This window comes from Cataglyphis hispanica, chromosome 15 (genome assembly GCF_021464435.1).
Source record: "Cataglyphis hispanica isolate Lineage 1 chromosome 15, ULB_Chis1_1.0, whole genome shotgun sequence".
Classification (NCBI taxonomy): domain Eukaryota; kingdom Metazoa; phylum Arthropoda; class Insecta; order Hymenoptera; family Formicidae; genus Cataglyphis; species Cataglyphis hispanica.
Window position 1 is genome coordinate 4,703,724 of NC_065968.1, and position 25,192 is coordinate 4,728,915.

General features: G+C 29.5%; 1 protein-coding gene across 6 annotated transcripts in view; it reads left to right on the forward strand.

The window, feature by feature from the left end:
- Positions 1 to 25,192, forward strand: part of LOC126855085 (uncharacterized) — a 121,791-nt gene that overhangs the window by 6,434 nt on the left and 90,165 nt on the right. For 3 of the 6 annotated variants that reach the window (XM_050602453.1, XM_050602452.1, XM_050602454.1), the window contains 3 exons: positions 14 to 101; positions 295 to 336; positions 10,896 to 11,797. The gene's annotated coding sequence lies outside the window, so the exon portion shown is untranslated. Of the gene's footprint in view, positions 1 to 13; positions 102 to 294; positions 337 to 10,895; positions 11,802 to 25,192 lie in introns of all 6 variants that reach the window. The other 3 variants (XM_050602456.1, XM_050602451.1, XM_050602455.1) reach the window with 2 other exon arrangements.

A 25,192-nucleotide genomic window follows, 5' to 3' on the forward strand; every position in this document is an offset into this window, starting at 1 on the left:
TTATATGTTGCAGATTAACATAGAGACAGCTAACGATCCAGACAACTGAGAGGAGGAGGAGGTCTGGGAGAGGCATCGGGCGCCAGCGGACCAACCCAAAGGTGAACATTTATTATTTAATTGTTTTGAATCAAAATTTATAAAATTATTTAAATATATACATTTCTGCTTATTATTGTACGCATGAAATATAAAATTAGAGGATACAATAATAATCTTATAACAATTATATAATTATTGCAAGCGTTGTTATAATTTCGATTATTAATTATATATTATTTTTGTTTGTTATAGATCTACAAGGTTCGAGTAGGCAACTCCGCTGTGCGTCGGATGGTGAGTGATAAATTATATTTTATTATGAGGTAATGGTTTTGTAGAGATTAGATTGTAGATTGTATAATGCTTTTGTAGAAATGTAGTTGTAGATTGTATAAATTGTAGATTGTAGTTAGTCCCATTACCTCAAAATGCATGAATGGATTACAGATTAGAATTAATATTTCAGTTTAAAGAAAGAATAGAAAATTTTTTATAATATACAGTAGATTTTACTTTATTTATTTTTTTAATTAACAATACATTAATAATTATTAATTGTATATATGATTATATTCTTTATTAATTATATAATTATAATAACTTATTTTTATAATGTATTTATTTAATTCTAATTTTTTAGAATCCATTCATTCTTGTTCACTGTATATGATAACTTGCCTTTGCACTAGTTAAAACAAAGTTACATTGGAATAGATGCGAGTTCTAAAAAATATTTTGCGTATTTTTTATCGCATTTAAAATATCGTGTAGATTCAATATTCTACAAGATAGCATTTTAACGTATATATTTATAAAAAAAACATTACATTGCTTTTTCTTTTAAAGTTTTAGCATTGCTCACGATATTTTATATCTATCAAAACTGATATTTTACATGTATTTTTTTATATTTTTGCAGATTATTATAAAGTTTTGACTAATTTTATTTATCTCTTTACCAATGGTAAATAATGTATATTGTATTTTTGTCATCGACACATTACGCAATTATATTTAAATTTAAATTGTCGTGATAAATCAATACTCTCATTTTTTGCATTGTTTTATTATGTTGTTATGTTTTATGATTCTATTTTTTTTTTATTTATATTTATATCTTATTCTAAGATGCGCTATAACTCGTCATTATCGATCATAATTACTTTAGATAGTTTCTCTCATAATTTGAGTAAAAAGATCAGAGCTAATGTCACAGCTATATATAATCATAGATGTTATCTTCACTTTTAATAAAACATGTGGCAACGCTCTGCTTATTGTTAGAAAAAGTAAACAGAAATAGGAAAAGGTTGTACATATGTGGTCGAATTTTCACGAATACGCCGGATGCAATTCAATGCAAACAGTGACTTCTATAACGCGAGCGAGGTCGCAGTTTTGCTTTTTTTATGCATTTTATACGGGAAATTGCCATGAGCATTTGTGTCAATTTTTTCCCCCTGGGAATCATTTAGCTTACCATTTTTAGTTATGCTACCGATGCTTGTATGTATTTTTTTTATCATCCTTTGGTCTTTGATTACCGCGGCGTTCCAATTTATATAACAAAATAAATAGTATATATCGATGATCAATAAATTAATTAAAATTAGACAAATAAAAAAATTTTATCCAGCAAAAAAACCAGTCATAACGGATATAAAAAACGTATACTTAATACGGTTTAGAACAATAGAAAATAAATTGATGCGAAAGGCGATTTATCGGTGTTAATTGCAGTTTCCTATAGAGTTTAAATAAGACCTAGGTATTATGTTAAAAATTTTTAATCGACGTAAATGTTCATTCTTTTGTGTCTCATTGCACATTCCAGACGACCTAGTTTTGCCTATATTTGCCGCAATTGAGCTATATGTATAGCTATATTCTCTTGAGTATCGCGCGCGCGCGGCGCCTCCATTCGTTTTCTCAGGGTAAAGTTCTTGTGAGTTTTTTGTTAATTTCCAAATCAAAATTTTACTTTTATTTTCAATTTTAATTATCTTATATTTATGGATTTTAAAAGTTTTGGATAAGTTTAATTTATATAAGAATTGAGTTTCTCTTTATAAATACCTCAGATAAGCAGTCAAATAAATAATTTCTTATTTACAGATTTAAAAGAGGAATTTTCGGCAAAATTATAGATTAAATAGTTTGGAAAGAGAGTATCAAAGAAGAGATGCTAGATAGAAAATTGTAATTGAAAGTAGGAAAAAAATTTTATCTTTGGTTTTCATAGATTTGTTCGCTATAAATGCTTTTTGCGTGACTTTCATCATTCCAGGGAACTTTTATAAGACATTTAAAGTTTAAGTGTAGCATTTTGCATTATTTAGACAAAATTCTCCAACGACGAATTGAAATCAATTTGATTTTTCATATTTGGAAGTTAAATTTTCACGATAAAACGAGCAAATGCGATTCTTTCGCATTATAACTTCCTATATTTCTATCATAATATATTTCGTTAAGGTCGCTCTCTCGGATTCGAGAGTTGATGCGAGGTGATGAGAGATGAAAAAAAAAGATAAAGCTCAATAAATAAATCTTTTATTCTACCTAGAGTAAAGCTAGTACATGTGAGGATGTCTAAACGAATTGCAAGAAGAAGATAAACCGTAAATATGTTTAATCCAGTCGTTGGTATATTAATACCATAAAGAAAACATGAGGAACTTGACGAAAGAAAATAGAGAGTGAGGATAAGAAAGAAGAGGGTGAGATGAGAGAATAGAGAGAAAAAGAGAGAATGAAGGAGTCTCTCTTGCCTCTTGTTTCTCTGGCGTAAATGAAAGAACGGTTGGGAGAGCATCGTCGAGGTCGGACGATGAAAAATAGGGAGAAATGTGGGCGGTGGATAAATGTTGGAAACCATTTTTTGTCCTCTATTTCTCACTCTATTTTCTTTTTCTTTCCCCTCATGTCGCTGTGTTAGTCTTTACTGATGATGAACGATCTTATTTTGCGTACGGTGCCATCATCTAACATTAAGATGATATAAGATTCGATTGGACAGACCGAAGTAAAGGCGACGACAGTTCTTATAAAACAATCTCTTGTTCAGATTTCAGAATATTTCAAAAAGTTTGAAATCGATTTTGCGAAAGTCAAGAGAACTTTTTTTCGAGATTTTTTTCATTTGTACCTTTAATTGGGTTTTCAACAAGTATACAAAATATTTTAGAAATGATTCTTAGTTAATAACTATTACGCTCTTTTCATCTTTTACGACGTTTCAAATAACTTGCTCTTTGATTTTTCAGATTCAAAGAAAATTTTTACGAATTTTTTTTCTCTACAAAGATTTTGATAATTTTTTTATTTGAAAAATGTGGAAAAACAATTTATATTTGAATATTTGAAAAACAATTCACAAAAAAATTAAAAAAATATTTGCTCTTATATTGCACTATTTTGCACGTATTACTTGAAAAAAACGATGTTTTCATTAACACAATGAAATCTGATATTATTACTAGACGCTCATTTTCTGAGACTTCCATCCTCACGCGTAATGTATAGATATGTATAAGATGCAATAGAATGCGTTAGGGTTTATCGTACCGACAAGATCCAACGATGCGTGATAAGCACGCGTCTCCCTCCGACAGCTTACAGTGTTTATGCTAATAGTAGTTCTCATCATAAGCTTTTATCTCCTGATAAGGGAGAGATCCATCTAGCAAGCAAAATTTGCATGTATGTATTTGCCAGTGTAACACACACTATAGTATTTGCGTTAATAATTATTCTTCATTGATCAGTTATAACGAGAGATTTTACATTATGTATATGTAGATATTTTTATATATAATTTTAAATTAACGCGTTATAACTTAAAATATATCCCAGATATATTATTTTGTATACTAAACTTAGATAATTTTTTAATGGATTGTTGCGAATTAAATTATTAATTTTCTTATTTAAAATATTTATAAAATTGTTGATTTTTCAATAGTGTATTATATATGTATATTATAAGAATTTTACATATACATATACTGTCTTTATAATTCATTTGCTTAGACAATGTTTATAATATAATAGACATTATTGAAGCTGATATAACCGACAGATTTCAGAAATGGTTTTGAAATTAATTAACATAATTGCATTTTTTTTAAAATAGATTTGATATATTGAATGTTCTCTATGATCTTTTTTTTTGCTCTGAGAAAAGACAAAGATAAGAATATAATTGTCTTTTTGTAATATAAATGTTTTGTGAATTAATTTATTAAGTATTTCAAGAGAAATATATTTATCTTTTTTTCTTATATTAGACTTTAATTATATTAATTAAAATATCTTCAAATATCTATTGGCCAATATTTTTTGTCCAATGCAAAGAGAAAGAGAGATAGAGAAAGAAGAGATTAAAATAATTTTTATTCTATGCGATTTCAAAAGATTTACTAGCGTGAGAAAAATTATTAGAAAAGAAACGTTTGCGGTTTACACCTCCGGCATCACCGATATTACCGGTATTGCTGTTTCATACGTTCACTCGTCGCCTTCATCAATTCTGTCTCGTGTTACAGAATCGCCTGTCACGACGTATAAAACGCAACTGTCTCAATCGAAAATAACAGTGACACGGCTATATCATGGCAATAATAAAATTAATTGAAAAGGCGAAGCGATAATAAAAATAATACGAAAAGATCATATGAAAATAAAAAATCCAACATTTATTGATGCAATCTACTTACATTTGCACTAATATAACTTGAATGGTTATTACCTAACACTGTGTTGAACGATTAAACATATTAAAATAAATATTTACTTTTCTGATTATTTTTTTATTAATATTATAAATTATTATAACATAAATTAATTAATACCATTTATAAAATATAATTATAAAAGTAAATAATATTTAATAATTACAAATATATTTTTATTATTATTTACTTATGTACGTTGTACATTTTTTCAATTTTCTTATTCTTTTTTTAAATTTATTTTTGCGTTATAAATTTATATCATGCTTAGTGTTTTAATTAACATTTGACATTTCAACTTTTCGAATAATAATCGCTGATCACAGATATAGAATAATATGCAAATGAAATGTACAAAAGTCTTTTGGGTATTTAGAGAAGAAATTGCTAAAAATATCAAGGGCGGGAGCCGAATTGAATTCTCTGTGGAGGTAGCTATTATTAATTTAGAGGATCAAAGGCGATGTCACACGACGGCTAATTAGTCCCGCAGGACATGGCGGCAGACTCAGAGTATGTAGAAGTGCAAGCCAAATGTATCTCTCTATAAAAGGTCTGCGCGAAAATTCAATTATGTATTGGTCTGTCGCCGACACGCTGACAGCTGATAGAACGTAATAATAATCAGAGAATATCATATTGCCGAAATTTCGGAACAAATTTCTTTAAGTTCTGTCTGTTTATCAAAGAAACGAAGAAGTAATTTGTAAAAAATGATATATGTGTATAATTTAATTTAAAGCGACTGTATGAAAGAAAAGCTCAGTGAAATTTTACACTAATTTTTTTATCTTTTAACTTCGATGATAGTATTGGATAACTATTTTGTATAAAACTAAGCATTGCAATTACGAAGGAAAAGAAAATATGTCCATCACATTGTGTATAAAAAAAAAAAAAAAAAAATGAAATTGTGCATGTTTTACATTCTCATCAAACTGATGCCAATATTGCAACCTGCATCTAGATTACTGTTATTATGTTGTTACGTTAATAAAACGTAGAGAATATGTGGAGCGGAAACAAAGGCTTTCGATACCGCGAACATTGTTATCTGAAATGACGCCACAATCGTGCCAGCAAAAGCAGAAAGATCTATCGTCATAACGTGCCAATGGTGAAACAATCACGAATTTGTTCTCGCCATTTCTCCATCCTTCTTTCTCTCATTTCAATTCTCTCAATTCGGTCATGTCGTTCTATCGGAAATTACAAGGTAGCGGCCCGCCGATTCCTTCCATTTCCGGTCGAGATGTGGCGCATCGCTTCGGTGAAAATTCGTTTCGAAGTGTTCACGGATAAATTATCGTGCAAAAGCGAAGAGCGCGATAACAAAGCGATCGTTCTGTTTCGAGAAAATTCGTCTACACGACTTCCTCTTTTTTATTTTATTTTTCTCTTTGTACAAAGAGAACAGATACCGATAAAGTCCAAAATCCTTTTAACGTTTCAATACTGAAATTTCAATCTAGATGTATTGGGTGTAATTAAGATTTTTTATTGTTTGTTAAGGACTTAAGAACTAAAAAATTTGATGTTTTAAATAATAAATAATGTATGGTAATGCATTACAAGGGATAGATTATCAGAATAAATTATGATTGGAGGTAATTACAAAGAATATTAAATAGAGATTGTAAAAAAATTGAAGATATTATAATTATAGTTATAATTTAAAAAAGTATTATAACCTCGAAAAATAAATGATATATTGAATTGAAATATATCATGATTATATGTTTATGAACAGGAAACTGTTTTATAAATTTTGGCAGAGTAAGGATGCAATGAAATATTTTATCAATCTATTGTACACAGTGCGGTTTGATCACATTTTATTATTTAACCTTTCGCTTTTATCGATAAATGCAAACTAAAACTGAGCCGCAGCCGTTGCCGACATTTCGCTCTAATTACAGACGAATTAATGTCGCTGGATGAACTTCGCCGAGCGTTGATTGGTATGCTCAGTACATATCTGGCTTAATATCGTAACGACGACTGTCGGCATATAGCAAAGCCGCGTGGGTTGAGAGGAAAATTGATTCGGTAAATATAATTAAAGCGCAAATTGGCGGCTCTCTTCTATGTTGAAAACACGATTAAAATAAATTTGAACGTGAAAAAGATTTTTTTGATTTTAAACGCGCACGCGACCGACGAGCTTGTGAAATGCATCAACGTGTATATTCTACCTTTTGCTTTTTTTATTCTTTCTTTTATATAGTTGTTTTATCTTTTATACGACATTTGACTGTGAATATACATTGCTGACGTTTTGAGAAAATAATGATATTTTTAACGTTAAAGCACGTTTTCATGTTTCTTATATATGATCAATTTTTAACATATAGAACAAAAATATCATTGCAAATGTGAGATAATATTGTTGATTATCAAGTAACATATCATCAATTACAAAACATATAAAACGCAATTTTATAATTTATAATATTGTCACGAGACAAAATTTTTCTTTTACTTTTCACTTCAATATTTAATCTAATATTTATTTTGATATTTATAATCATAGATCACTGTTTTGAAATATTTAATTTAAAGTTTCGCCAAAAGCTTTTCTTTTAAATCTTTAAATGGGAAACTATTCGTTTACTATCTATTTGAGATACAAATTAGGAGCTCAATGCAATACAATTTTTATATAAATAAAACTTGTTGAAATCCTCCAGAATCTATAAACGTAAATACTAGAGATTGAAAATAGGAATAAAATTTTGACTCGAGACAATAGCAGCATCAGATACATGCACGGACAATGCATTATTCCGCGAGTACAAACATGTCCGATTCTTTTTACGAATTTATAGTATTCACGAAACGAACAGAGATCTGCTGTCGGCTCATATTAAATTCTCTTCTGTGTCGTTTGTTTGCCAGGAAAAAGTTGGATCGTGTCGACCGACTGTTGCAATGTAGTCGCGAAAGCCGGATGGGTTAAGGGTCACTATGACGTCATAGGATAGATCAAGGAAAAAGGGTGAAAGGATGAATAAATTACGAAGGCGCTGACACACTGCGTGATAGGAATGGGTGAATGGCAGCTTGAACTATTTTTAAATGCATATAGTTAAGTCGGCCGTTTAAATGCTATAAGCACACATTAGTTTAACTTGTTCTTTCTTTTACTCCATTTATAAAATAATAAATGTTGATATCCGTTTAATTGTCCTCATTCTATGTTATTATGTATCTTTTCTTAAGTAAGGGTAAAATTATGTATTGCACGAAATTTTAAATCTAACATTTAAATTTAACATTCTCAGACAAATGTGAGTAAAAAATGTGACTTATTGTTATTTACTAAAATTTATATATATTAAGCTTGAAAAGAGATAAAACTCTCTTTGTATCAAAAATATATAGAAAAATCGAGCACGCGCTATTATTCATTAATAACTATAATACAGTATATATATGTAATATATTATACATATATGTTTAAAAATATTTTTTGATAATTTAAACTCTTAATTTGCAAAACTTGCTTTATATGACTTAGAATGCAGCTGAATTTGTTATGTATTTTAATCTGTTGACACGAAAATACGAAAATTATTCGCGTCTTCTGTACAGTCATGAGCGCGTGGCGCCAGAAACGTGCGACTTCGTGGCGCCTCTTGTTTTCCTGCAATGTTTATCCAATAGCTTTGCCCTCGCATCTTATTATATTTCTATATAGATATTTTACGAATCATTTCTTTTATATAAAAGACCCGATTGCAATAAAAAATATAATATTACCCTCTAATTGTATGATAGAGAAATCTTCATTTATTGAGAAAATATTTACTTATGCAGACTGTTTTATAGTATGTTTTTTATATACATACACATAAATGAATGGTTATAAAAATTTATTTTTTTATACAATATATAGCAAACAAAATAATTGTTAATTTAGTTGATTATTACTAATAATGTTGAATTGCGTTATATAAGCCTTACTTCATAACGTCAGATTATTTATACGTTGTTCAAGTTGATTTGTGGCTCACGTTTCCTGGATAAATAGCTTAAAGTTTATTTTAATGCACATTGTAGCCGTTTCCTGACAATTGCGCTAAATCACGAGTAATATAGTTGTCGCGACTCACCAGCAGGAAGCATTACAGAGACATTCTGTGTAATGAAACATAGTTTGTTGCAATACCACATAATTCCCTATCATGATTCTCAAATGCGATTTGTTTGCACAAATTTGATTCCTGTCATTGATTATGAGATGCGTTACTTTTCCACTCATTCGCATAAAGTCTTGCCTTTTTGAAAATTTCAAACTATTATGAGTGAAGAAAGGTGATAAATAGAAAGGAGAAGAGAGAAAAAGAGATAAATATATAAAAAAATAGAGAGATAAAAATAGAGGGAGAGACATAGAGAAAGAGAGACAAAGAAAGGGAGAGAAAAGCTTTCTGCACGCAAACTTTCTTCATCTCGTCGTTGGCATAATAATTTTCTCATATTCATATTCATAAGTACTGCATGCATATTCACAATAAATTTCCCAACAGAATCGCTGGAAAGTGTAAATTATTTTGTAGCAAATTGAAAGCTGTGTGCGTGGATGTTCAATATAGACGCAACGTTATCAGGCGCCATATTTCTCGTTCCCATATAAATGATTTAAGTTAGTCTGATGAGAAATTGTCAATTCCAGCTTTTTGCATATATGATTGAATCGAGTTGCAAGCGACACGAAAGTACGAAATATTAGAATAAATTTAAAGTCGCCTTAATTATCTTTGACATTTGATTCAGTTTGACATATAACTGCAAGAGAAGAAAGAGAGAAGATGGAATCAACCGATAAGATATTTTAATTACGTGATATTAAAAATATTATAATAATTCTAAATATCATAGTGTATAAATGTGTCAAATGTCACAAAAAAATTGATTTTGAAGAGTCGTAATCCTTTCAAATATTTTAAAAAAGTAAGGGAGAGAGAGGAAAAGAGACAAAGATTACTTTATGTCATTGTTCGATTTCTGGATTAACGAGCTTTTGGTGTTTGTTTTACATACATACATTCATTCTATTTTGAAAACGAATGACGCGATAAATTTTGTTACACGTCAAGCGACGTGATGAATCTTCTGGAAATCTCTGTTCTGATAAATGTATCGTTGAATCTTGTCAGCACATGCGTGGTATTAAAGCAGATCCCTTTGCGAGAGACCGTTCGTATTAAAGTAACTTTTAATTCCTAACTTATCGGATGATTTTCTTTAAATAACTTATTTTTTGGCTTGAATAACAACCAGTAAACTAGTATCTAATGATCGATTTAATCTATTGAGAAAGTCAGTATAATTTGTGTTACACATTCAAATCAAAAATTAATTTTTTATTGATTATATTTATTTTATTGATTATATTTATTACATTGATTATACAAAATGTTGTATATTTATAATAATTTTATCAATTTAAATTCTCCATTATTTTTTTTTAAATTTTATAAAAATATATTTTAAGAAATAAAAAATATATATATATATATATATATATATATATATATGTATATATATAGTTATTAAATAATTGCGATTTTACTTCAATTTTTTTTTCTTTCTTTCTTTCAATTTTTACTTTTTATTTTACAAATAATATATAATATATAAAGTACAATATTTATAATATAAATTATGTATTTTATACTATATTTATATTTTATAATATTTATTATATTTTATAATATAAATTATGTATCAGCTACTCTACTCTGTATTATATTTTGAAATCAAACATGATATATAAATGTTTTCTTTAAAAGAGATTCATGGATTGTTCGAAAACACATACTGCTCGTGGAAAATGCGTTTTCAATCGAAATTACAAGCAGTTTCACGATAAGTCCCCAGTAGTCAATAAATCGGGCCTCTTCCCATCCACGATGACCTACACTCGGATGCATCGTCCGTCTTTCTCCCGCTCTTTTCTTTTCTCGCTGATCATGCTGTCATCGTTTGTCTTTGTCGTTTCCGCTGACCAGGCCACCTCCACTCACTCGCTTGCCTCTGTAGAAACTAACTTTTCCCCTCCGGCAGGATGGACTAGGTCGGCGAATCGAATCCAGCGTTTGTTTCTTGCTGCAGACAGGGTGCCGGAGAGTGCAAAATTTTCCAAGGTAGTACGCGTGAATACAAGAGAGAAAGAATAATGCAGTAGGTGAAGACAAGACAGATTGAACAAAGATTCAAGTGGGAGTAAAACGATACGACTCGAAGAGAAAGAAGATGAGAACGAGATTACAGAATCACATGTGAGGAAGACGGGATGAATGAGACGACTGAGAGATAGTGGATCAAGAGAGCAGGAAAAGTATTGGTTCGTTCATAGATGAAGGGTGAAGAAAATAACAAAAGAGAAGACTATCTACACTGGAAAAAGAATACATTAGTTCAAAATGCAAAAGGGAGGAATGCATAGAAACGAATGCGAAGTAAATAGGGAATCAGATCGACGTCAGAGCAACGAAGATAGTTGAAGAACGAAGGATCAAGCGAGATGAAAAATAAGAGCGAAACTACGTGGAAGGCAACCTGTGAATCGGATAAACGAAGAACGCGCTTCGACGAGTGCGAGAAAGATAAAAAAGTCCGAGAAGTTAAGGGAGAACTCGGGATTGAGAGAGAAAAAGAGAGAAACAGAAGGAGAGAGAAAGGGATCGAGATAGAGCTTCGCAGATAAAAGAGGGGGTGCGCTTTCCCGCGAAGGGTGAGAGGAAAAAGGCCAGGGTGGGAGAGCTAGCTACCACCGCACAGCTACACCCACGGTGACGGTCGAGGCGGATCTCAGTCGTCCGCGCACCCTCGAACGGTGAGGGTGGTCGTGCTCGGTGGTGAATAGTATCCATCTCGTAGCTTTCGCCGCTGCCAGCACCAAGTGGTGCGAGCCACGTCACACTTCGCCTGTTTCAGCTGACCTCCGATCTGTGCAACGTTTCCCGCCGACGTCACAGCTGTGCGGGCATTCGACCTTTGGCGACTGACAAAGGGTGAGTAAGTAAAGTCGTTCAGCCAGAAACTCCAAAAGGGATCAATCGAGACGCCGTTCTTTCGAGACTCATTCGCGTTCAACGGCGAAGTCCGATCGAGTGTTTAATTTTCGTATACTTGATTGAAAGCGGTTTTTTTTTGTTAATTAAGCTTGTAAATAGCGATCATATCGAATGATTCTTGCTGGGAAAATAATGCATAATAGTTTAGATTAATCTAATAGAAGACAAAGTAGCATGGAATTTTTGTAACAAAAATTAAATACACTTAAATATGTTACTAAAATTAAATTGGTTAAATCAAGCTTTTTTACATAATTTAATTATTAATCCAAAAATATGAACTTTATCACATTAATATGTCGTAAATGACGATATAGACTATGCAGGAAAAATATTGTGGCTTTATATGAAAAATATTTTAAACGCTTTAAGTGTGAAAAAATTTATATAGATACTATTATTTTGAGAAATCACGCTGAAGTATCGTTCAAAACTCACGAATGTCATGAACCAATCGATGTCGAGGCTTTACATTAAAACAGAGGCATTTATTGGCAAATTTCTCTATCGTTAAGGGTATTAAGTATAAATTCATTATTGATTCGTTATTTGCTTGTTAAATTTGACAATCAAGGAACTTGTCCGATAAATTATTAACAAGCGTCAACGAGATTGCACTTGAAACGGATAAATTTATTGGAATATAGCTCAGTCAGATTACATGATTGAGATTGTCGCTTCGTTAAGAACTTGTTATATTTTAATTGTTGGAACAGTACGAACGAATAATTAATGAAATTTGAATGATGTAATTTTTATTAAACACAATCGAGTCAGTTAATCAAGTTTATTAAGGTTCATCGATTTGACTAATCAGCATAGGTAACATGGATTTCGCTCGGTCTTAAGATGACACCTCTGCATATATTTTAAATGGTTAATATAATACTGAATTATTTGATATTGATTGATACAATTGATTGATTATAGATTGATTGATACAATCTGTAATATTTGAAATTTTACAACGATAGATAATAATAGAGATAATTCTCTATTATTTAATTTTAAAAAAGTACTTAAAAAATTATGTAGCAATTACTTAATAATGTTAAATAGAGATTAGAGTTATATAACTATATATTATAAATTTTCTTGTGAATTTTTTTTTGCTAAATACATAAATGTATATAATTATATGTCTCAAAGTTTCAAAAATGATACAATACATCTTTGATAAAAGAGTTTTCTATTAAAAAGTTAATAGCGTCTATGCTACTCCAAAAGCCGGCACAAAATATGAATTCAGGATTGAGGGCACAATCGTTGGCGATAAAGTATCTCGTACTTGTCTGGAAATGAAGTTGCGACGAACGTGGCTCGCGTTTCGACGCTGAATCAGTGTGTAGCACGTTCGTGAAGCTCGCATGAGGGAGATCCTGAACGTGTTTGCCTTGCTCGCGGAAGCAGAAAGCGAGGTTAAACAGGCAATGCTTTTTTCTCTTTTTCCTCGATTTCCTCGCCGTACCTATTCGTGGTAATCGATACCCGATCGACAAAACGTAATTCGCATTGCGTTCGATTGTTCACAAATGAGAAAGTCACATTGTTCAAAATTTGCGCATTCTAAAAATATATCATAATGATGTGTATATATATATATATATATATATATATATATATATATATATTCTAAAAAAATTGACAATTATTAACTAAAGTAAATATTTTTCAAATTTTTTTATATTTGTAAATCTTGTGTGTCGCGTAAAATGTTTAATATATTATAATAAAGAACGATATATATTTGTAATTAATAATATATTTTCTTGCATTATATTTTTTTGATGATATTTTGAAAAATCTTGTAACATTTACATTTTACAATTACATATCGCCAATATTGCAGTAATACCGCAGTCGCGTGTCACTTCCATTAACACCAGCTGATGTTGCTTTTTTAATCGATATGTCGTATTGCGCTGCGTCGTTGGGGTCATTCTAAAGGGACACCGGTCTCCCTATGCGTACAAGCTTCTCCATTACAGCAAAATAGGAATAATAGGGGAACATGCGGGTATTGCAAATAATTTACTACGCGCTTGTTTATCCGTTGCTACTGCAAATTGGATACGCGTTCGTCGGGAATAGTACACGGTCTATCTGTTGACGTGTTGTCACCGTGAGATCACATATCTTGTTGATGCATAAACATAAGACAGAGAAAGAGAGAGAGAGAGAGAGAGAGAGAGAGAGAGAGAGAGAGAGAATGTATATGGATATTCTGCAGAACAAAATGTTTTCGTCATTTAATATTTCAACATATTTTCCAACAAATGATGTTTTTTCCATACGTGTGTCGTACTTTGTTCAAATTTGAGTCAATCAATAATCTTTTAATATATAGTTTCTGAATCAAGTTTTGTCCAAAAGTATATAGTATGTATAAAAATATTTATATTATAAGCGGATGTTATTTTTATTATATATACATATATACATATATAATAGATATTATTTCCATTATAATATACACATACTTAAAAAAATAATTGGTTATATAAAAAGAAAATTTTTTGTCCTATCATAGAATAATAAAAATAGCTGCGGATCAGCGAGATTTCATTATCCATTTTCTTTCCATTATTCAAATCATGTGTACCATACGCAAAACTTAATGCTATGAAGATTTGTATTTTTATCTTTTTTAAATGCAGGTAGCAAAAGTAATGACGCATTTAAAAATTAAATTTCAAAACCATGACGCATATTGGATGATTATAATAGCTTCTACGTGCAATTGATCACAAGATATTACAAAAAAATCTATTATTGTATTATATTATATAGTTATGAGTTAACTATATGCGATAAAATGGGAGTTCAATCTAAAATCTCATTTTTTCCCAATTCCGATCTTTTTTATTATAAAATTATTCTAGAAAAAGTTGGTATCGCAAATCTCCTGTGTTCCATAAAATAATATATTTCCCTTTTTTAATTGTCAAATATACTGGGAACAAAATTAGAAATTGAGAGAAAAATGGCGTAATAAGCATGCGGATTTTTAATTTTAATTAACTACCATATTCGTGACATATCGCTTTATTTCCAAATGTAAAAAAATTGAGATGTCATTGAGAGACATCCTCTCGAAGATGGGACGCAGAAATCGATACGCGTTTCTCGCGCATGTAATCGAATCGATATTTTTCATGTGTAGATTCTCTTGTAATTTAGAATGAAAGAGTTAATGAGTTTTCTGCACGAGACCACTATCTCGAATTCTCACTTCTATCGACAAATGAGAAGCATGTGATTCCTGTGAAATCGATGAATTATCTCGATCCTAGAGATTTATCTTGATATCTGTAAATTAGAATGCAGAGTGCAATGTGGATATTTCGAGAAAGAGAGAGAGAGAGAGAAAGAGATGAGGGAGAGAACGTATGCAATTTCTGCACTAATAAGTACGCATCGCAAAGGAAAGATGCTGCGTTTCTAGCAGAGACAGTTTGCGACTTTATAACTGTCTTTCGTCATACCAGTTTTCAAGCGAAAAATAGCTTTCATACATTTCGTATGGCTCTCTGTTTCAGTTTAAACGAGTATTTACTTTGCGAAATGTTTGATATGTTATGAATTATATCTTGAGCTTTTGAGGTATTTCTGTGTTACAAGAAAAGTTTTTAACGCTTAAATAAAGTTTGTAATTAATCAATTTGTTAATCTATAATTTTATAGTATATCAGAATGTATATCACGTATATAAAATATATGGTTGAAATATTAATGGAAAAGATTAAAAAATTAATTTTGTTCGATAGTAATTAAAAGTAGCTCTATTTGTTTGTTTTTATTTACTATGATAAAATGTTAAAATATTTCGTTTATAAAATAAGTCGCAAATTGAAAACTCTCTAATCAAATATTAAATATAATTTACTCAGAGTTCGAGAGTTTCCCAAGACTACTGTGCAAATATTATTCGAGTGATGGAAGCGATGGAAATTGATTCATACAAACACAAACAATTGTTGTTTCGCACGATTATAAATATTCATCTACGCATATAGTTTTTTTTGAAATTTCATTAAACTACGTAAACTAAGTATTATTTATTATTTATTTTAGATATGATATCCATAAGATAAGATTATGTATTATTTAATTACAACGACATTTAAATTATAAAAACTGCTATATTTCTCAAATATCTATAAATACTTGTATAATTGTAGAATTCTAGTAGGGAAAAGTTGACCATAGATAAACAATTGATTAAATAAGTAATTACTTGTGTGAGCTAATTATAAACTCGATTTTGTAGATATTGTCTGAACGAGAATTGTTCATCCTTGAATTGTGTTTCAGCGAGCGATCTTTTGTCTTTGCAAATGTGCAGGATGTGCGTATTATTATTCTTCTAAGTCGCAGCCATTTGTACAAAGTCGAGGAAATGCTTTTCCTCATCCTTTACACCTGGAGATACGCTCGAGGTAGTCGGTATATAACAAAATCCGCAGCTCAAAATCCTATCTCTCATAGCGCTGTAGTTGCGAATCGTGACGCGAATCGTGGAAGAGAAATTATTTCTATATAACTGCATCGTTTGTGATTTTCGTCAACCAGATTGATAAGATTTTTTTTATTTACGGACATTTGACATTATTTGATAATTCATTGGTACAATTTTATTGTTTTTTTTTGTTGCCTCTATATTATTCTCATCTTTCTAAAACTTTTAATATTAATTGAATTTTCGATAACGATCGATCATGTTTCACGATAGAAACAGATGACGTTACAATTCTCGTAAAGAAATTTGCTAAATCATTTTATTCGCTCCAGACATGCGCGGAGTTGTACTTGTCTGCAACTTTGTTGGCAACATGTGCAGTTTGACTAATGAAGCATTTGTTTGAAACACGATTCATAGACGCGAATAACTTCGATTTCTCTCTCGAGACTGTAACTCGAGATGCACATGTTATGCTGATATAATGTATCTCATCCATGCAAAATTCTGTACATTAGTGCATGGAAATTTGATTATCCTCTTTGTTCATTGAAATGATTAACGATGCAATGTAGCATACGGATAGATTTGCATTTACATTCGATACAATAAGGAGATACGCGAAATGGCTGATTACTAGAGCGATTAATAGAGAAATGAAGAATGACTGATTATTAGAGCGATAGTTTAGAATAACGAAGATTACTTGTCAAAATTACTAATATATGGCTTGTACGCGACTTGAATATCGGTTAGAAACTCGAGTATCATGCATGCAGAAATAGTTGGAGAACTATTTCCCACTCTGACAGTTTCCATGACGTAGTTCGAGCGCGATTCAAACTGATACTTAAGTATGGTTACTGACAAATGAGCGATTGATCGCCCTTAGAATCCATGATGAATCAGCTGATGATTTTTATCGCTAATGCTCGAATAAAATGTCCAATAGGGAATTTAAATCTGTACTAGCGGTGAATTGAAATGAAAATTTTACGCCGACAATCATGCACATCAGATGTTACGTATTAATTATAATTTCGATTTTCGTACGCGCTGCAAGCGTTTAATGCTCATTCAGTGAACGTATTAAACTTTATTAATATATTATTATGGGCTTTCACGCAAAATAATTTTCGAAATTTGCTTGTACACGCGTGAATATTACAATATATTATATAAAAATATTTCCAATATAAGTTAAAATATTTTTATTTATTACGAAATATTATTTTGTGTATAATTTAACTTGTAGTTTAAAGAGCAAAGATAATTGTTAATTTCAGTAGGAAATCATAATTACATAATGCGTAAAACGGATTGTTGTTTAGATAATTATTATAAATATTGTTTAGATAATGGCTTTATAGATTATTATAGTCTACTTCATTTTATACATGTCAAATAATTTTATATATGTAAACTAATCTGTTTTATATTATCAAAAGATTTATAAAACTTGCTATTTTAAAGAAAATAATAAGTTAATTATTTTAGTGAAAAGGCATGATTTTATTAATAAACAAAATAAAATGTATTATATATTAATGTATTATATATTAAAAAATAATCGTTGAAATAATGCAGGAGGAAATGTTTGCAAAATATCGTTCTTCCCGCTTATCAATTCATTGCGGAATTATGAAGTAAAAGCACGCACTTATAATTGCTATTATAAATTGTTTTCGTTTCTAAACTTTTAGAAATGCGTTAATGGTACATTTTATATTTTTCTTCATTGCATCAAAATATCCAGCTAATAATTTCTACCTGAAGAGATTTCTATTTAGAGATCTCCGAACTTCTCACGAAAATACTTGCTATTCATATTTTACGAAAACCGAAATTTTTATAGAAATAATAGTATTTATAAGACAAGCTTGTTTATCGATTTGTTATAAAAATATACATTTATCTTTTCATCCTAAAAAAAATGCTACATTGATTTTAATATAAATAATGTGATAAAAACATTTACAATTTTTTATTATTTAATAAAAATAATAATAATTAAATAAAAACATTTTTAATTATATTTAATTTTTACATATATTAAGATATTTATAAAATTTTTACTTGTTTGATCTTCTTTTTTCTTTTTGATTGGGAGTTGGCATATTAAAGGTAACCAAGTAATATTTTGAAAAATAGATGACCGAGATAATACACTGTCTTTACTGACATTATAATATATGTCACTTTGTCACTAATGTTTGACTATGCGCCGCATATAAATCAATTCTAAATATTTATGCATCACCCACGTACTTCTGCATTATGCATGTGGACGTTGTATCTCTCATACATAAGCACACATTGCGTATGAGCGAATGGCTCAGAATGACGAGACAGGAGGATGAGCTTATATTAGATAATTTTCATGTCAAACGTCTACCATGTATAACGTCAAAGTGTCATTCTATAAACCTGTCTCCTAAAGATAGGGTGAATATTGTGTTGTTAATATAGTTGAGTGAATAAAACATTTTACCTGCGCCTCAAGCCTTGGATACCATATCGAGCGACCTAGAATAATCGTGCTACAACGATAGCACGATTAATATCCTGTAATAAAATATCCTGTTAATAAAACTTGTTAGATAAAACTTGGGATCTTTGTGTATTTTAGAAGACAGTTTTTCTTACATATACAAATAATTGAATATTTAAATTATATATTTGAGTTATTAAATCCCGGATATAAACACACATATATACACACACGCGTGTATGTATATGCATAAGCTTGTAATAATTATTTATTATTAATATTTTATTATTTTATAACTTGCATTATAACTTAACTTTTCATATTTTTTTCTTGCAGATAGAATATTTATTTCTGTTAAATTGACATTAAATTTTAGAAATTTCGTAAACTTTATTTCAAGAAATTTTTTATACGTCAAGAATTGATTTATTGTTAGAGCTAATTGCGTATTTGCTGATTATAGATTATGATCATAAGCGGCATCTGTTCGTGGCACGCATGAAAATAGGAACGATGTTCCACAAATTGCTTTTTTCATTTTAAATCGGTGGCATTGTGCTAGTAATTCACCGTGCGGTTATTGTTATCGAATCGCTTACAATTTCTATTTTATTCCACGTTCCACAAAAATTTATTACGTCGATAAACGAAAAAATTTATTTGTTTAATTGCACAAATGTCTTTTTCAGTCACAAGTAAATACTCTTTTGTTGAGATTCATAGACAATAACTATATTGTTGCCAGTATTATTATTCTCATTCATATTTTATTTGTATGCATATCTTATTTATATTATACTCATATTTTATTTATACGCATATATGTGTGTGTTTAGCTAAATGTTTATATTAATTTTTTTTAATGCATCATTGTAAAGATATACAATATTGTGAAAAATTTATATTGATATTCAAAAGTATTTCATATATGTATGATACTTTATTTTTTAATTTTCACGTTTGTTCTATATTAATGCAATAGCAATGCAACTTTCGTCGGCAGTCAAACGACAAAGCGCGAATTTTATACTTTCCTTGTCCGAGGCAAGCGAAATGCCACTTTTCCTCTCTCGCAATGTTTTCCCGTGGAAATCCGTATTTGCATAACATAAATTTACGGCTGCTTTAAAAGGGTATCGCAAAGAGAGAATATGCAACACAGAATCAGACAACTAGCAAAAGATTCAGTAAATCTTTGGATATGCCTCTCTCTCTCTCTCTCTTTCTTTATTCTTTATGTTTTTATATTATTTAGAATTTATTCCTTATACTGAGGCTCTTTTTTAGCTAGCGGAGAATGTACACTTCCAGTTAGCGAATCTCGTTTGAGTGTATTGCTATCTGCATGGTATTGCACTCGCAATTTTTTAACGCTCTTCGACGTTTACTTCGTGAATAATAATTAAGACGTATGAATGTTTATATGATCTAATTTCTTTCTTTATTATTATTGATCGTAATAAAATTGTCATAAATTACTTTTATTTATATAGATTCATTAATTTTTATAATTTAGTATACAATGATATATTTACTTTGTAATTTATTTAACGTTTATTATCATTTTATCTTTAATTTATAGTTTTTTACTAACGAATTATTCTTCTTTTTTACACTCTTTATTTTATCAACATTAGTAATAATTTTCACGTAATAATTTATTACTCTCGCTATTTTTGTGTATTATTAATCTTGTGACAACTCTTAATTTGCGCTAATATATTGATTATATTTATAGTTATTGCAATTTAATTTTTATTATACTTATGCGTTTTAAATTTTCTCAATTTTTTATCAAATTTCTTGAATCAAACAATTAAGCTTTCTAGAGTGTGTAAAAAATTCTCAACGTTGTTTAATCACCGAGGCTAGACCTACGATTGATCGATGTTGATATGTGTATATGTGAATATATCGATACACCAACTACGTCTGTGTTCTATGTATATATTTTATCTATTTTTATATTTTCACCTACACGCGCGACGTATTTTTTCCGCTTGTCTGCCGAGTTAACGAGAAAGCGTATGCAACTGCGAGCATCGGAAAGCTTTTTAAAGCGAATAATGCGCAGAGGCTAGAAATTATACGAGCTCGGCTAATGGCGCCGCAACGGCTGGTATTAAATCATATGATACCAGGTTGCTCTATGATGTCGGATTATCGATGAAGTTCACGGTATACGCTGCTGCTAAAAAGTGCATAAAGCTATTATGAAATGTAAATTTTATACAGATGCACGGGATGAAATCTAATTAATCAACATATTACGCATCATTATTAATGAGTATTAAATTATATCAAATTTATTTATTTTTTATATTAACTTGATCTAATTATGCATACAATAATTACAATATTATATATAGAAAAAAATATAAAAAATAAGAAAAGAAAGAAGGAAAGAAGTAATATTATTTATTTATTATACAATTTATATTATCCAATCTGAATAGAAATTTAAAAATTTTGTTTTATCAATCATATGTAAATAGTAGGAAAGAAAATAAAAGTTAGGACTTTTAGGAAAAAACTTTCTTTTTATGTACTTAAACATTATATTGAAGAAGCGAATATAAGTTAAGCGCGATGTAACAAAAACTTCTCTGTTACAAAATTAATAATTGTTGATGCATTTCAGAAAAACATACAATTGCTCTTACAGTTCCTGCAAGTGTATCATTATATTTATTCGTATTAAAGTTTGTCGTTGTTTTACTATCACTGAAATGCAAAAGGTTAATCTTCATAACTCGAACAATGCGCTCCTCGCATACGTGTCTACCATGCTCACGTCGTTAACGATTGCTTAGAACACGCCCGAACTACGCTCTCCGCCATAGTTTGCGGGCAATTTCATTTCCAGTCGTGGAAAATTTATGCAAATCGCCGGGAGGAGTCGAGTTCTATAATGAGTTTGCGAGGTATCATCCGATTTTAGATGACGCGAGAAAATGCAGTTATCGACTCTGAAGGGTGATAGTAGATTGTAATGAAAGAGAAGCTTTCGCTATCATACACAATCACCGATGAAAGTACTTCTCGGAGTGCAGATCGCAATAATAATGATAGATATGTATGTACGTTATTGATAACTTAAATATCTAGGATAAAAAGTGTCATGATGTATTTCAGAAGCGTATAAACAGATTATACTAGATTAATTCTATAACTTGCTCTTTTTTCTTCTCTCTCTCTCTCTCTCTCTCTCTCTCTCTTTTTCTTTTATTTCAAATATAAAAATAAAAAGAGCATGCTCTTAAACAATATTTTTAAGTAAAATATAATTTCATTAAAAATATAAAATAATTTTTTTTTCTTTATATTTTAAGAAATATTGAATGAAAAGAGAACAGAATAGAAATTTATTTCTATTGTTTTATTTTTGTCTGGTAAAGGTTAATATTTATAACAGTATTTTGCTCTGTAACTCAACACTGTATAGCTTAATTCTAGGAAAAAAAAAAAACAAATTTAGCGTTTGAAATTTGTATATATGATACTTTAAAAAGAGAGCGCTTGTGTGTGCGTAAGTATTGGTGAATTGTGCAGCAATCAACATGTGGATGACAGACACATAGAGTGCTTTGTTATGTCGTGAGCGCAAATAATCTCTGTCGATATAAATTTTCAAATGTTTTTGAATAAGTGGATACAAAATTCGATCAAAAAGTTGTCGTGCAACGTGTAACAAAATATTTTAACAATCACTATTTTCAGCATATATATATATATATATATATATATATATATATATATATATATATATATATGGTATTTAATCATTATTTTAGAGATAAAGAGAAACTTTATTTTACTAATTATATTTGCTAGAATTTCTAATAAATTGATTGCAGCAAATATTTTACGGAAAAGAAAGTTCATCGCGCGATTATCGCAAATAATTTTAGTCATGTTATTACAAATACATTAGAATAAGAATTAATATAAGATATATCGATTTGATAATATATATATTCAAATAATTTTTCCGCTACATATATAATACTAATATAATATATTATATTAGTATTAAAACTACATATAATACTAATATTAATAGTACAATTAATAAGATATTTAAAATTATATATTAAACAATGAAAGATTTATAAATTTTTATCTATAACACATATACATATGTATGCATTTGTAAAAGAGAGTTTGTTTTGTAAAAAATTTTTTTTGTATGTTTTATACTTTTTATGAAATTTAATAACACTCTGTCAATAATACTTAGGAAACGTCTATTTAATTAATGGAATTTTCTGTTAGCTTTTCGATCTTTCTTTATATGGTAATTCGCTGTAGAATAAAAATTTGCTTTCTACGCGAGAAGTGCTCAAAAGTACACACTTTTGGTGCGTTTTCAGCTTGCGTTAAGCTCGAGGGCATGCGTTTACCTCTTTTATCATAGGAATGCTCGAGAATGCGAAATACCGACGTCGCTTTCACTCTATTTTTCGCTCTTCATACTTTTTTTTTTAAAAAAAAGCAGACTGGGTCACATCGCACTTGTTTGCGGCCGGTAGGAAATAGTTAAAGCCGCTCACATGGATTTCTCTCGTGACAGCGATCATCGCTACATGCAAATCGAAGTACCTAAGTTATCTCGAAAAAGGCGGCTTATTAACTCATTCAACTTTATAAAGATCCTTTAATAGAAATACAATCAAATATTTTTTTTCTACAGGATATTAATATTCAAATATATATAATAAATATTGATAAATATTATACAAGAACTTTGATTTTAATTTATTTTAATAATAATTTATTTTTGTCTATATTTATTAGAAAATTATTATAATGAATTGAAAAATCTCAAAAAAAAAAAAATATTTTATTTAGAAACAATTATAATTGTAAACAATAAATGTTATTTCTGGCCTTATTTCGACTTCATTTTGCTTATATATTTTATTTCTGAATTTGCCTTATTCAATTATTACAAAAAAATGGAATAATATCAAAAGATTATCCATCTCGTTCAAGCTATATATTTTTTGTTTTTTATCTGATAGGCAGACCCTTTGGACAATTATTTCTACTGAACATCGAGAGCTTAATGGCGAGTTGTTATTCTTGCTACGAAGGGTTCAAAGAAATCGGGAAAGACCTTTTTGAAATTGGGGCATACTCGTTTGAAGTTTTATCCGGATTAAGCTTATTGTTATTATTTTTAGAAGTGAGGAACACGCGAAATCGAGGTGCGTCATCAGTGTGACGGTAGTGATACTCAGCTGCACGTGACAGAAGGCTGATTAAATCGGAAATTGTTCTCTATAGTTCTTTTTATATAGAAAATGTATGTGAAATTGGATAAGCAGCTATAGGTATGGAATTATGTATTTGAGAATCAATGTGATGGTTTATCGAACATTCTCTGAATTTGTATTGTGCAGTCGCGATGAGCTAAAGTTGTAAATTAAAAAAAATATTCTCTTTATAGCAAATATTTAATTTCGATATTGACATTGTATTTAAAATTATTGCAATAGGAATTATTAAGCAATAAGAGCTTTAACATATGAAATTGTGTTCGCACGCGTGACCAAAAAAAAAGAAATATTTTAACATTATAAAAAAATAGACACACATACATACATATATATATATATATATATATATATATATATATTTTTTTTAATTGTATCGCGAATCAACGATATATACTGAAATCTATAACATTTTTAATCTCGGTATATCTTTCACTGACGAATTGGACGTGTTTATTAATGATTCCAACAAAGTCTAAATAAAATATTATCTATTTGTTTTTATAAGAGATAAACTATATGAAACAGACAGACTTTCCATCATCTATGTAAAATATGTATAGAATAAAAGCAAAATATATAGTGTTAAACCGAAAAAAAAAATTAATAATCGATACGAATTTGGTTGAATAATATACTATTAATATACCATTGATCGTTGTTTCTCATAAATATCGATCAAACTTTTTCAAGTAGTGATTCTTAATATATTGAATAATATTGGGGAATTTTTAATATATTGAATAATTTATATTAGGGATAAACAGTAAAAATGTTTGCTCATTATTTATTAGAACTTTGCAAACGATCGATTTTTAAATATAACATATAAAATTGTTTTACATAAACGTTATATTATACATTGATACAGCTGATTCTGAAATCAGGCGTTATTCAGTTTGTGTATTGCCGGAAAAATCAATACTGAATTCAGTATAATATATATTCTGTTCCGCATATTGGCTACATATATTGAAATATTCCATTCTGTAATCAATATGCACATTTTTGATAGTATAATTAGCGTGGGGTTTATGATTTATATTTGAAAAGTACAATCTCGGATAAAGCATGAAAATTAATTTTATTGGTATTATTCGTTA